General features: G+C 42.9%; 1 pseudogene across 3 annotated transcripts in view; it reads left to right on the top strand.

The window, feature by feature from the left end:
* The window catches only part of LOC112867450 (cationic amino acid transporter 3 pseudogene), a 113,051-nt pseudogene that overhangs the window by 60,875 nt on the left and 37,754 nt on the right, over window positions 1-14,422 (top strand). The window contains exon 3 of one of the 3 annotated variants that reach the window (XR_015253599.1): window positions 12,101-12,489. The exons of the other annotated variants lie outside the window; for them this stretch is intronic. The product of XR_015253599.1 is annotated as a cationic amino acid transporter 3 pseudogene, transcript variant X3 (transcript). Of the gene's footprint in view, window positions 1-12,100; window positions 12,490-14,422 lie in introns of those variants that run through there. 3 annotated transcript variants of the gene reach the window in all.

The following is a 14,422-nucleotide window of genomic DNA, read 5'->3' as shown; positions in this document are numbered from 1 at the left end:
TGGGAGCTTGAGAAAACCAATTAGATGGGTAGGCATGAGAAGAAAAGAAAATGGGTTCCCACTAAAGCTGCTCAGGACTTAGGTTAAGTTTATAGGAAAGAGGAAACATGTCAAACCAGGGAAGTGGTGGAGATGTTCCACCTTCTCTGAACCTTTTTTTTTTTAAATAGATTATTTTTTAAAGTTTATTTATTTACTTTGAGAGAGAGAGGAAAAGAGAGCAAGGGAGGGGCAGAGAGAGAGGGATAGAGAGAATCCTAAGCAGCCCGGAGCCTGATGCAGGGCTCGATCTCACGAACCATGAAGCATGACCTGAGCTGAAATCAAGAGCCAGTCGCTTAACCAACAGAGCCACCCAGGAGCCCCCGAACTGGTTTAAATAAAGAGAACTTTTATCTCTGACTTGGATGGTTGAAGTGGAAGAGCTTTCCAGAGACAGAAAGATACTGGGGATAACCCTAAGGGGTATGTGCTCCTAAGTGAATAAATCCACAGGCCATGATCACATCCCACGTTTCTGCCTGGGAGGAGTGGGGTTTAGTCCCTAATAATAGTGAAAGATGGCAGAGTATTTTGAGGGGGTCACTCAAATGGAGGTGCCGCTCCATTGCTCTTGCAGCCACCTGGATGGGGCGGGCAGGTAGGAATGTCACTGGCACAGGGACCCAGGGCCCTTGCTGCTTCCCATCTTGCCTGCATCTTTACTCTGGGTGCGAACACCATTCCTTTACCATTTCCACAAAGCCAATCATTTTCCTTGGGAAGAAAGAAAAAGCACAGATTTTCCTTGAGAAGTTACTTTGTCCTATTTTCTCGGAAAGTTAGTTTTACCTCCTAGAAAATCTAACTCAAACATGAGAGATACCCTTTTATGTTTAAAAGTTTGAAATGAAGATGTCACACACTCTAGCATTTTAAAAGTCGCACAATAGTCCTCTTTTACCTTGCTTTCAAAGCCACAAATTATGAATAACGCCATCGTCTTCACTCACATTCCTCCCAGAAAGACCCTCCCAGTTACAGGTCCTTGGGGTCTGGCTTACATCTCTGCACTGTTTGCTGCCAGAAATGATGATTGTTTGAATTGTATGTTTCACCCCCTCTGATTAAGTGATATTCATTGCAATGATTAAGGATTCTAGAAACATCTTTTTAAAAAGTCACATGGCTTTGGTGAAAGATTATAAATAAGAAAGTTGTGATTGGATGATGGGCATTGAGGAGGGCACTTGTTGGGATGAGCACTGGGTATTGTCTGGGAACCAATTTGACAATAAATTATATTTTAAAAAAAGAAAGTTGTGATTGATATGGAGAAGAGAAAGGTCGGGAAAGGAGGGGAAGATAGTGGAAGGGAAGAAGGGAGGAGAGCGAATATTGACCAGGGGATTTAAAGTGTTGAAGCTCGAGAAAAAGAGAATGCTGGCCTCCCCTGAGACCAGAGCAGAAACAGCTGGACTTTCAGCCTGAAAGATTAGGAGTAGACTTGGAGAAGCACGGCTTTGCGGGGATGTTGAGGATCTTCTCTCTGAGAGACTGTGGAATCTACTGCTGTTAGGAGCCCTGTGCAAAGGAACAGTGAAGGGGGGCAGACAGTGCAGAAAGAGGGCTCACTATGGTGATCCCCTGCTACCTTCCTCTTGAGCTGTTTGCTGCCCTCTCTTATCAGTTAGGACTGTCCAGTCCCGCTGCCTGAAACAGATTTGATGACTCAACAATGACCAATTAGGCGTTAACACATCTGTCTCTGAGTCTATCTAGCCATCTTTATGGAGAACAGGATCTTAAATCTCTGCTCACTGGGACAGCCAGAGGCTTTGCCTAAACGGTGGAAAGAGCCATAGACATTTTTCATAATTATAATGACTTTTTACAGGGAAAGCCATAACTCCTGCTCCATAACTTTAGTGTGGAGAGGAGCCCATCGCAGACTCCATGATGCGGGGAATGGAGCCATCTGATGGCTGTCTTCTTCAGGCAGTCTGTGCTTTCCTACCATGAACAACTTCTGGGAGCAAAATTCAAAAGGAGGATAATGTGATTTCTATTCCAGGTGCCCTTCTACTGAAAGCAGACAGACTGCAATCTCCAGAGGTAGACAGTGAGTGACAGCAGGTCCGGAATTGAATGTGTAGTACATAGCTCGGCCAACCTCCAAATAGCTATGTGTGGAAGGGCATGGGTGGGGGGGGGTCATTTGTTCTGGAAGGCTTCCTGGAGGAGGCAAGTGTGCAGAGGAAGAGGTCATTCTTAGAGGAAAATGGCCCTGTGTAGAGGTGGGTAAGATGGAGATGTAGAGCAACTTGGGAGCATAGATCCCATTATGCATCATCAAGAGTCTTGTCATTTCAGTCTTCCGATCCATTAATCAGGTCATATTCAGTCTCTCCCAGTGATCCCCTATGTTTTTATAACAATTTCATGACACTCCATGAATCAGGCCCAAGAGCTTCCTGTCTCATCACTCCTCCTCTTGGCCCACCTTATTTATTGATGATTTGGTCTCTTTACTCTTCCCCTGTAAGACATATGTAAGAATATGAACATTGTTTCATATTGCACTTCGGTAGTTTGATTTCCCCCAAACTACTAGACAGTCTTTTTCTCATCCTTCTAACAGTCTGTGCTTTCCTCACTACACCTCAGAAGCTCTTTTGGGCCAACAAGAGGGCAGCTTGTCAAAATGTGAATGACCGGCCACTCCTGCTCATTTCTCAAGCCAAGTACCCCAGAGCCGTACCTTGTCTGATGACTTTCTTTGGCTAATTATACAGCATTAATGGTTTTCAGCTTCCTGCTGTTCATCCTCACTGACGTGTTTCAGTCAGGGCGTCCCTGACAACAGAGCCTGCGTTGGCACTTTTTGCTTCATCCCACATCCCTCATGGCGCAACTGAAAGCCTGACTTCATAATAATCCAAGGTGTTGGGGCACCTGGGTGGCTCAGTCGGTTAAGTGTCCAACTTTGGCTCAGGTCATGATCTTATCGTTCATGAGTTGGAGACCCGCATCGTGCTCTCTGCTGTCAGAGAAGAATCTGTGTCAGATTCTGTCTCCTTCTCTTTCTCTGCCCCTCCCCTGCTCGCACTCCGTCTCTCAAAAAAAAAAAAAAAAAATTCAAGGTGCTAGAGGTGAATAGTTACCTGGGTAATTTAATCCATGTAGACCGTTTTCCTTTTCTTTTTTCTTTTCTTTTCTTTTTTTTTTAAAGACTGTTTTTCTGAAACATGGTTAAAGAATTTGAGTATCCATGTGATTGCTTCTGCAAGCCTCTTTGGTCAAGTAGACTTAATGTTATGGGTGTATCTTTTGTCATAGAGATTGACCTGTGACATCCTCCTGAAGGATTCTTTCTTTTGTCATAACACTGGAAAGATAAGCTAGTATGCTTCTTGGATTCAGTCAAGAAATGTCCTTCTTTGTGATTGCTACTTCTCTGGATAAGGGAGGCAAAAATGAGTAAGACAAAATCTCTACCTTTTGAGTGGAGTGCTTTGAGGTTGGTGGGAAGATAGACAAGTAAACCAGCATTTATAATACAACATGGTCAGAACTACGATGGAGGTGTTCATGGGGTATGGGGATGAAGGGCATACATCTAACTCAGGTGCAGGGGCTATCATTTACTGGTTCAGGAGGCAGAGGGGATGAGTGGTTGTGGTAGCATAAAACTAAGGCTAGACACTAGAAAGTCTTTCTCAATTAGATTACCATTTTTTATCTATGCACTCCTGCATTGAACAGTCAGATGCAAGTACTAACCAGGTGCTAGTCACTATGCTCGGTTGTATTTGAAGACAAATAAGCCAGCAGGGAGCTTACAGTCTAGGGTGGTGGACAGAAAAAATAACCACTTAAAATCCAATATGGTAAAGCCTGAGGTAGAAGCTGACACTTTCTCAATTAAAGCCAATTGAAGCATTGCACTGTGTAGGAATGCTTAGAAGGGGGAAAAAAAAAGAGGGCACTTTCAATGACTTGCCCTTTTGCTCCCTTCTAGTCTGTGAATAGGTTGATTCAAATTCCACTGTGCAGTTTATTTATCATCTGGAATCCCAGCAGTTGAAGGATCCGGAATATATCAAACTTCCTAGGTCTCTGCCTGGACACCCTTCCTAGTTCAGGAAGCAATTAGTCTGAGAGAGACAGAAGTGAGAGTGTAGGAGCAGAATATATATCCTTTTAAAATAATTTAGTAACAACCCTAGGTAAGTGACCAATAATTTATAGAGTCTATTCTTTTTATAGAGATATTTCCTTGCTGCTCAACCAGCGAGCTTGCCGGGTTTAGAGGATTAATCTTTGACGTAGTAAATATGCTCAAGTTGTAATTCAGTCGCAGGGATAAAGGGAACTTAGACTTGTCTTGCATAAGGGAAAAATATTAAATGGATTTGTGGAGGAACCACCATGGCAGTCCTTACTGGCTCTTGTATCTCAGCATCGAGAGTTTTCAAACTGCAAGGGACCCTCTCTCTAGGTCCTCTGATCCAATGGCCTTGTTTTACAGATGGGAAAACTGAGGCCTATGACACCTGAGATGGTAGTAGACCCAAGACTAGAACCCACATCTTTTGAGTCACACACACCTCAAGAGTTTTAATACTGCAGCATGCTACTGCCTGTCACATTTGGACTCTGGTTTACTGGCAAGACTCCTCTGTCAACTTCCTTCCACTCAGATCTTTTCTGTCCTCCTCTATTCCTGGCCTCCTACCCATGAAACACCTTTTCTGGCCTCTGAAACATCCTTCACACACTTCCCCTCCTCAGGCCGGAATGCCTTCACTTTTCTCTCCCTTCTGCCCCTTTCTTCTCTAGCCCAGCTTCCTACTCCCTCTTCCAGGAAGCCTTCCCTAACCATCCTCCTGGCTCTTCCTCTTTTCAGCCCAGTTGTTGGTTTGTGTTTGCTGCTTTGTTGTTTTGTAAGCATTTTGAAAGAAGTTTATAGAAATGTATGTTCTACCAACAAACTCAGATGGCAAGGGCTGGAATGCACAGGGAGGATCTTATACTGTTACCTGACAGTTGGGATTGGACAGTCTGAGAAAGTTAAATTATTTCTGTATTTGGGAAGAGGAAAGAAGGAAATGAGACTGTCTTTGAGGTGAGTGGGTATGCTAGAGACAGGGAGGTATTCGAAATGACTTCTTAAGTTTATTTTCAGTCCCAGGATTCTGTAACCTTGTGCACCACCTTGGATATGCCAGAGACTTAGGCTGATGCTGTTACCAATTCTGTGGCCTGTGTTAAAGAACAAGACATCCTGCAACTAGTAGGTGGCAGATTGGTGCATCCATTGTGTGTTATGAAGAAAAAACAGCTTGGTGAAAGGGACGTCCCATGTGGAAAGCATTGTTAGGTGGAGCACCTGGCTGCCCAGTGGATGACCTCAGTTGCCGCCTGGAGGTCTCTACCTCAGGGAAGGGAGGCCCTGAGAGCCATTTTGACCCAAGTTCAAATTCTCTAGAACAAACAAGCTGATCTCTTGCTCCAAGGCCCAGTCAAAGAGGCTCCAGTGTGTTTATTGACTCTTGCATGTCCCTGCCCTGGAGAACAAACAAACAGCTCAACCTGACTCATTCCCTCCACAACTGCACTCAGTTGTATTGCTGGGTTTTGCCCGGAAAAATCCCTCAGACCCTATGGAAATAAGAGAGTCCGTGCTTGTGGGTCTCTGGTCATATATTCTTACTCCTCTTTCCCATTGAAAATTAATCCTTCCAAGAGGTGCAGAAGACTATCAGTAACTTCAAATTTGTTAGGCTTGGGCTCTCTCCATTGCTTGAGGCAAATAGACTTGCTTCATTGATTCATTCATTCAACAAACATTTGTTGAATGCCTACTATGAAAAGAGAGGCTCTCTCTTCTCCTGATGGGGGCTTGCTGGCTCCTACTTTGGAGAGTGCTGATGCTTTTACTTTTGACTAAATGATTTGAAAGTCCCCCTTTCCTAGCATCTTGTTGTAATAGCAGTAGTAGTAGTAGTCAGTAATAGTGACAGCTTTTCTCTCCTTTTCCACCACTGGGAGAATTTGGTTTATGAACCCTAACCATCTCCTTTCATTAAGCCTTTGGTGGAATTGTTTCTACCTCTTGGGATATTCCCACCTTGCTTTTCATAGAAACCTGCCTCACATTTTCCTCCACAGAAAAGGAGGCTGTCTTATGCTCACATCTCTGCTCAGCTCATTGCCTCTCTTTTTTAGAAGAAACTCAACTCAGACCTTCCCCGTTGTTGTGTTTCCTAAACTGTGTAATCCTCAGAAGGTTCATGTTAATAGGGGTTTCTTAAAAACAATCACACGATCAACTCAGTTTGGGAAATATAGGACTACACAAACCAAACTGTTAAACTGCAGGACTTCTCAGAACCTTTAACATATTAATATTCATTTTGAATCTCCAAGAGGGGACTGATTTGCGATATCATTAGGCCACAGAACCCCTTTGAGAGAAAAACCTCTTATCAATTTTGGGGACATTTGCATTTCCTGAAATTTCAGTTTGAAATGCTGACGTCGTGGAAGGAATATTGGACTAGGAGACAGGAACTTGGAATTGCTTCCCTCTCTGCCACTCACTTCTCTAGGTGACTCTGGGCAAGTCAACTTCTCTAGACCTCCATTCCTTTACTTGGAAAATGAGGAGTCTGACTTAAATCATCTCCCAATCTTCTTCTAGCTCTGATATTATAGAATTTTTTTTCTTTATTATCCCATTTCTTTCTTAATGTTTGTTCCTATGGTCAGTCTGAGAACCCCTAAGATGGATGTTATATCTCTTTTTCTCTGTATATCTTCCTGAAACACCCAAGACAGGGCCCATCTAAAGATAGAGTGGAAATAGAATGAAAATACACAACAGTGTCAGCACTGTGCAAAGGCATCCACAGATAGTCTCAGTATTCTAAGAATCAGAAACTTAAAATCTAAGATAGTTACCTTGACATACTCATAAATGACATGCAAATAATGGAATAGCACATTAAACCAATATGTAACTAAAGACAGCTGGAATAAATGCATTTTAGACATTACTGGAAAGGAAAACTATTTGTGGAAAGAAAACATGGTTACTCCATGTGCTGCTGAATGTCTTAAGGGAAAGATTGGAGAAGCTTCTTGGAAGAAAGCTTCACTGATATCAAGCAAGGAAAGAGGATATTCTCTTCTTATGGGGTAGGTGAGGAGAGGGGGAGTATCTCTGGTCTATGGAGCAATCTCCTTGACTGAAAATTCAGAGAATGGAAGAAGGTTCATCTGGGAAGTATGATGGGACAGACCAGACACTGGATGTCAAGGAGGGGAAATAGGAGCTTTATCTGGAGCACCTGGGAAAGTAGATCAACACATTTCACTCCCAGCAATCTGTGGTGAAGTCAAAATCCCCGGGTGTTTGAACAAGACACACACATACATGGATGGCCCTAGAGACAGCCGGATTCCCTAGTGGGTGGCCCAAACCTTTTTTGCCTTCTCTTGCTTTGGGTGTGATGGGCTAGAGCCCTAGATTAAGTTCATGCCTCTGGGCACTGTCATTTAGAGAAGATAAGAGCGATGAGCAGAGACGCTTATCTTTATGGCTGTTCTTATTTGATTTACATTCTGTTTGTGTGTGCACGCGCACGTGTTTTGATCTCTATGCGCCTGTGTGTGTGAATGTGAGTTTATGTGAGTGTGTACCTCTACGTATCTGTGGAAATGCGTTTTATATGTGTATATGGGTTTGCAAAGTGCTTATATGTCTAGGGCTGTGTCTATTGTAAAAGGGTGAGGCTTAATTTTATGTGTGTGTGTATAAAATGGTGGGTGCACTCCATGTATATATGGATAGTGGTCAATTTTATATACATGAGGACTTTGTTCACATACCTATTGTATCCATGTTTATATGTATTAACAGGCCTATATCTTAGGCTGTATCTATTTGGGTTACTTGTGTATTTCTTTGCTTTAAGGGGTGAGTTTGTTCATTAATTTACTAACTGTAGAGAGCATAGAGTAGAGTAGAGGTACATTTGTATACATGTACGGAAAGTGCACATGCACTTTTGTATTATGTCAACACATTTATGAAATGTCTGTGTGTATCCTGATTTTCTCACCTAATTTAAAAACCTTTGCATTTTATAACATTTATTTTGAAAGAGAAATAGAGTGCTGAAGGAACAGAGAGAGAGGGAGAGTGAGAGAATCACAAGCAGGCTCCACACCATCAGTGCAGAGCTCGATGCGGGGCTCCAGCACATGAACGGTGAGATCATGACCTGAGCTGAAATTGAGAGTCAGAGGCTTATCCGAATGAGCCACCCGGGCGTCTCTTGCTTTGCATTTTATCGTAAGCTTTCCCAAATGTTTTTGGAAAAAGCAGGAGGACCTAACTAGATTTAGTACAAGCATCTAATGTAGGTATGTCCATGTGGAGTGAAATGCATGCCCTGCTCTTTATCCTTTTGCGATCTCCTCCTTGGAGGCATCTCACCCTAGACATCCCTTGTGCCTATGGAACTTGGAAAACTACCTGAAACACCCCTTCACCACTATGAATTAATAGCCCATCTCCCTTCCTGGGCTGTCCAACCAGGAAGGAGGGGTAGGAGATAGCCAACCACAGATTTTAAGGTCTAGCTGCTTGAGAAGATTTTTCTCTTCTTTTGTCTCTTCCTGGTTTCATCTTTTCTCAACCTGTTTGAGGGTTTCATCTATCCCTCAACCTGTTCTAATCCCTCGAAAGAGAGGACAAGGTTTTCTTTTCCCCAGAGAAACCAGAGAGAGAGAGCAAAGGAGATTTTGCTCCAAGGGAATCTGCTCCCATTTTATGGGGTTTGTCAATAATGTTCCTTCATTAAGATAGCATCTCAGCAGAATGAAAGAGGCCTCTGCCCTTCATGAAAAGAGTTGTTTTCTCTTGGGGGTGTGTGAGGGGGGCATTAAATAAACCTGTTTTTTAAAAAAGTACCTCTGCAGCAAGGAAATGTGTTATTATTGTAATTGTCTAATGCTAATTATACTTATTACTATAATAACCATTTTGTTGTAACAAATGATGTAATCCTCTTTATTTCTGTCGCTGCCAGAGGCGAGTGGTGTGTCTACAGCAAGAGGGTACCTGGGAGTGTTCTTAGTGGGGAAGTGCAATCAATCCAGGGACAGTGAGGGAGCCTGTGCTGGTGAATGGCTTTGCTGCTCTAGGGGTGAGGGATGCAAGGCGGAAGATGTGCAGATTGTTTTCTCCCCACCTTTCTTTCTCTCTGAAATTCTTCATTTTAGGCCCTTTCCTGAAAAGTATTCAACCATTCAGTGAGACCTTCCTTTATTCATTCAACAAACATTTATTTAGTACCTGCTATGCACCATATGTTAGAGTCAGTCATAGCGATATAAAGTAAATAAGATGAGACCTTTACTTCTGAGAAGCCCATGGTCTAGTGGTGGAGACTGATATCCGAACATGATTTTCAATGCAGTAGGATAGGTGAGACACAGGAATGTCTATTTAAAGTGCTGTGAGGACATGTGTGGAAGTCATGATTTAGTCTATATATGGAAGCTCAAAAAGCTGGGTGTTTTGGAGGCACACTAGGAATTTGTAGCACAGAGAAGGGCAGCTTGTCATACCATGGGGAGGGAACTATTAAAGGCATGAAGCATGCTAAATCTGTTTGTTTTGTGATATTAATACCAATACCAATAATAGCTAATATCACTTCATGTCATGCGTTGTTCCAGACACTCGTGTGTGTCGGCTCACTTAATCTTTGCAACACTATGAGGTAGTGCTGCTGTGAAGGAAGGTTAAGTTGAATTAGTAGATGGAAAGCACTTGGAACAGTGCTTGATATGGAGTAGTATTGGCTATTTTAAAAGTTTTATTTTTATTTTTTGAGACACAGAGAGAGAGAGAGAGAGAGTGCACGCACGCATGCACACACACATGTGCGAGTGGGGGGAGGAGCAGAAGGAGAAGGAAAGAATCTTAAGCAAGTTCCACACTCAGCATGGAGCCTGACATGGGGCTTGATATCATGACCATGAGATCATCCTGGGCCAAAATCAAGAGTCAGATGTTTAACTGACTGAGCCACGCAGGCACCTGTATTGGCTGTTTTTTATTGTTTCATTAACAGATGCAAAACCTGAGGCTTAGGTTGAATAACTTGTCCAGTTTCACACATACAGTAAGCAAGAAAGCTTGGATTTGAAGCCCGGTTGTGAACAGAGCCCCAGTTTTTAACCACTCTTGTAATTAACAGGTGCATACCAGGGACAGGTAATAATTTGTGATGAGGCTGCTAGATAGTTTGGGGCTAAAGTGTGAATGGCCTTGTGTACCATTAGAGGTTCCTAAACAGAGATCAGGTCTGTGTTTTAGAGAGATTATTCCAGAGACTGGGACTCTGTGGACAAGTGGCATCTAAGACAGCTGGTTCTTACTCTTGATGTGTTCAGCTCAGCAGCTGCTATGACCAATGTGAGCTACAGAACTGCCTTAACTGGCTGCCTGTAGGATATGGAAGAAAGACAGGTTGAGGAGATTATCAGGTTAACAATATCTAGAGAGAGGGCTAAACCAAGTTTCCAAGGCCCCATAATTGGGTTGTTTAAATGGGCCACAGTAACATAATGTCGATAGGCCTTCACTTCCCTTGGTGTTAGTAGACACTTCAGGTCTTCTCTATTTCTGGGCTGGGGACTTGTCTGTCTCATTCACCACTCTATTTCCAGTACACAGCAGAGGTCCTGGCTATAGGATATGTTCATAAATCCATCATATGAAGGACCATTCACTCTTCCTGGAGCTCTATGTACCCCAAGCTTGGCCTAATGCTCCTACAATTGACTTTTTCACTAACAATCAAAAAGGTTATGCCTCTTGTTCTCAGGGCCCTTCTCTCCATCCCACCATACACACAGACTAATAATCCCCTTCTTTTTCCTCACCTGTTACCTTAAGTTCAGCCAGTTCCCCTTAGCAGGATTTAAAGAGTGCAACAAAGGAAATAGTGATAATGGTTAACATTTACTGCATGCCTGCCAGGTGCCAGGTACAATCCTAAGTATTTTACATGTGTTACCTAAGGTCTTACAACACCAGTATGAGGAGATACTATCATGATCCTAACTTTACAGATAAGAAAACTGAGCTATGAAGAAGTCAGATAACTTGTCCAAGGTCACATGGCTTTTAAGTAACAGAGCCATATCCAATACACCAGTGCTTCTTAAACCTTAATAAGAGGGTCTTGTTAAAATGTATATTCTCATTTGGTGAAGCTGTCGTGGGGTCCAAAATTCTGTACTTTTTAATAAGCTCCCAAGTGATGAACATGCTGTTGGCCCATGTCCCACATGTTAGGTACGAAGGCTCTACACTTGATTACTTCTCCATATCAACCATTCTCTGACTCGTGCTGTCACGAACTGTCAGAGTTATTTTCTGAATAGATAGGACATTTGCTTAAAACAGTTCTATGAACCATAGGAGTTACCATCCTCCCACGCAAAAAAAGGGGGGTTGGCAGATGGATATTGTATGACACATCTTTGTGCTTCTTGTGCAAAGAGCTGAGTGTGAGCAATGGGCAGACTTCATGGGTGTGGGCCCTGTCTCCTGCAGGCTCTGAGTGCACCCTAGTTGATGGCCACCAGTGGAGGCATTTCTGCCTCCATTCCACTGAGGTCACTAGTTGAATTAGACCTAGGAATTTCTGGTGAAAGTGTCCCAGCCTCAAGGCTTCTACTGTAGTCTATTGATTGTGCCTCTGAAAGTCCCCAAGCTCAGATGTCTGGAATTCTTTGTTAGCCCCTTCCAAATGCACAAACTAATAGGAGAAGGCAGGAAGTATAGGAGAACAAAGCTTCATGAAGAGTAGATCAATCAATTCATTAACAAATATTTATTTAAGCCCTGATATTAAAATACAGGGATTTTACCCTAAACCCCAGCCTCAGATGAGCTGCAGGAATAGTGTCAACTCTCATCTAGTATCTTTTCCTAGTCAATGCTGCCTTCTCCTTTATTTCCCAGCCAGACATAATCCCGAAGACAATTCTTTTTTTTTTTATTAACTTTTTTTTTTTTTTTTTTTTGAGACAGAGAGAGACAGAGCATGAACGGGGGAGTGGCAGAGAGAGAGGGAGACACAGAATCGGAAGCAGGCTCCAGGCTCTGAGCTGTCAGCCCAGAGCCCGATGCCGGGCTCGAACTCACGGACCGCGAGATCGTGACCTGAGCCGAAGTCCGACGCTCAACCGACTGAGCCACCCAGGCGCCCCAATCTCGAAGACAATTCTAAGGGCAGAGATACAGTTTTGGAAGATTAAAAAAATGCTGCATTAAAAGTCCAAAAGAAATTATTTTATTTTTCTACTGACTTGGTGAGAGCTGTGTCACAGCTCTGCTGCCTCAGCCAGGTCCCTGGTAGTTGGCTGTAACCTGAACCTCAAAGGTCCCTTCTGATTCTCTGATTTCATTCCAATCAGGCCTGGAGGCCTCTTGGTGCTCAGGTGAACCCTCATGGGCAATTATAGCTCCCCGACAGCTTGGGCTTACTCTTCGTAAATCTTAGGTAGTTCAACTCTTGGAGAGATGGAGCTCCCAGTGGGAGAAGCAGAGACCTGAATGTTGTGGAATTTCTCTGATCCTTTCCATTGCTTCCTATCCCCATGGCCATCCCTGAAGTCCAGATCAGCACCAGCCATCTGAACGAGGGTTTGCTTTCAGATCCTTCTTCACTTTTCCTATTTAAGTAAAAATTTCAAACTAGGTCATTAATCCATTCAACAAGCACTTGAAAGTGCCTGCTATGAATAACACATTGGGCTAGTTGCCCAAAGGAATATTTAAAAAAATGAATGAGACATAATCATTAGCTTCAAAAATAGCCTAATAGAATAATAATTGTGAGCTGGAGTGTGCACCATGAGAGAGGCACAGATAAAATTCCCTGAGGTCCGAAGAAGAGAGAGCAAATAAAATAATGTGTGCAAAAGGCATTTTTTTAAACTGTGAATACCCCATACATGTAAGTTTTTAAATTCCCAAAGCAAGGAAAACAGAACAAGGTTGGGAATCAGGAGGCCTGGCCCCAGATTAGAGGTTGGCAAACTATGACCCAAGGCCTGTTTTTGTACAACCCTCAAGTTCAGAATGTTTTGTTGTTGTTGTTTACATTTTATTTATTTACTTTAAAATTTATTTATTTTGAGAGAGAGAGAGAGAGAGAGAGAGAGAGAGAACACATGCATACACTCACACATGAGCAGGGGAGGGGCAGAGAGAGAGTGATAGAGAATCCCAAACAGGCTCAGGACTGTGAGCACAGAGCTTACTCGAGGCTCTATGTCATGAACCCTGAGATCTTGACCGGAACCAAAACCAAGAGTCAGATGCTTAACCGACTGACCCACTCAGATGCCCCTGTGTTTTACATTTTTAAAGGGTTATATTAAAAAAAAAAACACCAAAGAAGAATGTGCAACAGAGATCACATGCAGCTTGCAAAGCCTCAAATATTTATTGTTTGGCCTTTTACAGAAAAAGCTTGCCAACCTCCTGATCTCAACCAAATTTTACCCTAATTGTATTAACTATGTATAAACCTGCTAAAAAGTTGGAGCTCATCATGTAAGTAAGGGGGGGACTATTCATTAATTGAATAAGATGGCTGGATTTGGTCGCAGTAGGAGGATGAATTGGAATAGGAGAGCGTTTAAAATCCCAATCTTGGGGCAGCTGGCTGGCTCAGTTGGTAGAAGCATGCAACTCTTGATCTTGGGGTTGTGAGTTTGAGCCTCACATTGGGTGTAGAAATTATTTTAAAAATTGGGGCACCTGGGTGGCTCAGTTGGTTAAGCATCCAACTTTGGCTCAGGTCATGATCTCAAGATTTGTGAGTTCGAGCTCTGTGTTGGGCTCTGTGCTGACAACTCAGAGCCTGGACCCTGCTTCAGATTCTGTGTCTCCCCCTCTCTCTACCTGTCCCATGCTCATGCTGTCTCTCTCTCTGTCTCTCAATATTAAATAAACATTAAAAAAAAGAAATTACTTAAAAAATAAAAATCTAAAAATAAAATAAAATAAAATCCCAATCTAGGGTCTGGAACTAGTGGGGGGATATAGATTTGGGAGCCATCAGCACACATCCAGTGATTGAAACTCGAGTGGATAAAATCACCCAAGCAGAAGACCAAGGATGAAAACTTGGGAGTATCTACTAGTTAGTGGGGGCTGAAAGGATGAGAGAGCAGTGAAGGAGCCTAAGAAAGTGATCCAAGCTGTAGGAAGAGAGCAAGAGATGAAGAGTATCATAGATAGAGTGGGTTGTTGACAGTGTTGGATGCCAAACAGGGGTAAAGTGGAGCAAAGACTGAAAAGAAGCCATTGCATAGGTCACCGGAGACTCTGTGAGGACAGTTT

This window comes from Puma concolor, chromosome B4, assembly GCF_028749965.1.
Source record: "Puma concolor isolate L17-30 chromosome B4, mPumCon1.1.hap2, whole genome shotgun sequence".
In the NCBI taxonomy this organism is placed as follows: domain Eukaryota; kingdom Metazoa; phylum Chordata; class Mammalia; order Carnivora; family Felidae; genus Puma; species Puma concolor.
Note: the sequence above shows the minus strand (reverse complement) of the source record. Positions and strands in the feature narration are given on the sequence as shown.